Raw genomic sequence first — 3,518 nt, 5'->3', positions numbered from 1 at the left:
TTCTTGTTGCCCCCTCCCCAGTCCCCTCCCACCCACTCGACTGCTGCCCCTATATACTTAATGAGTACAGCAATGAAATTGATCTACCGTACTGCATACCCTGAGTAGATTCTTTCAGGAAATGTTTAATCCCAACTGACCCCATCCTGTATCTCTGATTCAATCGATGCTAACTCCCATGGCCACCATCACCATCCCCTTAACACCCCTCCACCTGCCTCCACCCCCAGCTACCTGGTGGACTTAGTGGTAATATTTTGTCTTTCTCATCACACAGCCTTCCTGGATGGAATGTACACTCCCTCATTTGTGTCTCTTTTGTGTTCTGTGCACACTTCTATTGTGCACCTGTAATGTTAGTCTCCCCTCTTCAAATACAGAGACTGGGTCCTGTCTACCTCTGTCTGCCCCGTCCCTGCACCAGGAACATGGCACTCAGTGAACGAATGATTGCTGACTGACTAAAGAATGATTACGTGTCTGGCCAGTGCTGGGAGGAGCCAAGCATATGAGCAAGACGTCTTCCTCTCCAGGCATTCTCTCATCCCAGGTTGGCCCCTCTGTTATTGTAGCTACTGCTGTTGTGGTTACGGTGGTGGTTGCCGCAGATGTCCTCAACTCTGCTGCCTCCACAGCCCTGCTCAGTTGTCTACTGTTAAGCTTGTGCTCTTCTTCTTAATACCTTGGCATGGGCTTCTCAACCTTTGGAACTCTTACCTCTATTAGAATCAGCTGGATCACTTTTACAAAATCTGTACAGATGTCCAGGCTCTACCCCAGACCAATTAATCAGAACCTCTTGGCTGGGCATGGTGGCTCACACCTGTAATTCCAGCACTTTGGGAGGCCAAGGTGAGCGGATCACCTGAGGTTAGGAGTTCGAGATCAGCCTGGACAACATGGTGAAACCCTGTCTCTACTAAAAATACAAAAATCAGCTGGGTGTCGTGGCAAATACCTGTAATCTCGGCTACTTGGGAGGCTGAGGCACACGAATCACTTGAACCCGGGAGGCAGAGTTAGAAGTGAGCCGAGATTGTGCCACTGCACTCCGGCCTGGGCAACAGAGTAAGACTCTGTCTCAAAAAAAAAAAAAGAAGAAGAAAAGAGGAGGAGGAGGAGAAAGAAGGAGGGAGAAGGAGAAGGAGGAGGAAGATGAGGAGGAGGAGGAGGAGGAGGAAAAGGAGGAGGAGGAGGAGAAGGAGAGGGAGAAGGAGAAGAAGCTCTTGAGGGAAAACTCAGGCACCATGTATGCATTTTCTGAGTTCCCCAGGAGATGCGAGAATACAGCCTGGGTTGCCTGTATTGACTTAGTGACTCCAGGGGCTACCAATAGTGGGACAGGGCAACAAGATGATCCATAAGACCGCCTATGTAAGGAACTGAAACACCAAAGCATACCACAGTGAGTTCTGTGCCGAGTCAAGGAAAAAAAAAGTGGCTCAGAAGTTTTCCTGCCCCTGAGTTCAATGCAAAAGAGATGACTCACGTGGTTTCTGGGTGGGACTGTGTTTTTTCAGTTTACAACACATATTTCTGGTGCCTGGACATAGACATCTCTACACTTCAAATCACTGTTGACACTCTTACAGATAGGGGTATAATTCCCCAGACATTGCTTCTTCAGGACAGTTCAGTCTATGAGATTCACTTGTTTGTTCACTATGTAGTATTTGATCCTGCCATTTCATAAGCTAGATTTTCCAGGGCAGTTAACAGCAAGCAGCTTTACACTCCCACTAACAGCATATATAGGTCCCCTTTTCTTCACATCCTCACTAACATTTGTTATTGTCTGTCTTTTGGACATAAAACATTTTAACCGGGGTGAGATGATAACTCATTGTAATTTTGATTTGCATTTCTCTGATGATCAATGATGTCGAGCACCTTTATATTATGCCTGTTTGCTATTTGTGTGTCTTCTTTTGAGAAATGTCTGTTCAGATCTTTAGATATTTGTTGTTGTTGTGGTGGTGGTGGTGGTGGTGGTGGTGGTTTTTTTATTTTTTTCGAGACAGAGTCTTGTCACCGAGTGCAGTGGTGCGACCTCAGCTCACTGCAACCTCCACTTCACGGGTTCAAGTGAGTCTCCTGCCTCACCTCCCAAGTGAGGGAGACAACATGTGCACACCATGACGCCCAGATAATTTTTCATATTTTAGTAGAGACAGGGTTTCACCACGTTTCATTTTTTTTTATTGGATTGTTTCAAAATACAAAAAGATTCTTCTTGTGGCTCTAATCCTAATCTCCTGAACACAGTCCTTCTTAGAAAACCAAAATGGAATTGTCCTCCCTGAGAGCTAGTTTTCTCTGAAGGTCTGAAATGCTGAACTCAAGACAAGAGATCATAACTGATCATCTACCATGGGCACTGGCTAAATATCCGGGGGTGAAAACACTCAGACATGGTCCCTACTTTCCAAGGAATCCCTATTAAGTGTACTAGAAAGACACATACAATAATATTTCACATCAGATTATGATAATAAATATAGGTTTAAGAAAGTACAATGTAGGTAAGGACAGAATGATTAATTTTGACCAGAAGAACAATAGATTGATATATTACTTATATTTGTATCTAAATATGGTTTCTGAGAAAATAAATATCTTTTAAGATAAATTTTGTTCCTCTTGTCTTTATATATTTCTTTTCTTTCCTATCACATAAACAAACACACATCATATCACAATCATGGATTTCCTTTGGAAAAGCACCATGAAGAACTTGCCATACAGGGGATGGTGGGAGGGTAAGCATTCAAGCAGGTTAAAATTAATTTTTAAAGAAACCTCAGCCTCAGGGCATCTACAGATACACAGAGCACACAATCTGTTCAGAAGGAAAGTTACCACTGTTACCTCCATCTCTCAAACATGTCTTCCAAAGGTACAAATCAGGCTATGCATTATTGTATATGGGGAACAAATTTTTTAAAAACCTAGTGAGAAAATCATCCCCTTGTAAGATTAGCTATCCACATACATACCGTTTATAAAGTACTGGACACTGGAAATATTTTTATGTAGTTTCATTCAAGGAGACAATACCCTTAGATGTCCACATATAACCAGCTCTCTTTTGGACAATAATTGGCTTATGTGAAATGATTCTGTAATATAGATGTACATCTACTTTTTCACTTGGCTATAACCAAGAGGCAGGATCCCTGTCTTGCATATTCAAATGACCAGTATAGCAGAGCATCAAAGTACAAAGTACACAGGGTCCACCGGCATATCTGTCTCAGTTCATTGAAATGCCTAAAAATATCCAGTTATTTAGTAACTAAAGATATGTGAAGATCAGTTTTTCTTCTTTCCTTCCTTCCTTCCTTTTTTTTTTTTTTTTTTTTCTGAGACGGAGTCTCGCTCTGTCACCCAGGCTGGAGTGTAGTGGCACGATCTTGGCTCACTGCAACCTCAGCCTTTCAGGTTCAAGCGATTCTCATGCCTCAGCCTCCCAAGTAGCTGGGATTACAGGCATCTGCCACCTCGCCGAGCTACTTTTT

Source organism: Papio anubis, chromosome 6 (assembly GCF_008728515.1).
Source record: "Papio anubis isolate 15944 chromosome 6, Panubis1.0, whole genome shotgun sequence".
Lineage (NCBI taxonomy): Eukaryota > Metazoa > Chordata > Mammalia > Primates > Cercopithecidae > Papio > Papio anubis.
The sequence above is the reverse complement of the archived record's forward strand: the minus strand, read 5'-3'. Positions refer to the sequence as shown.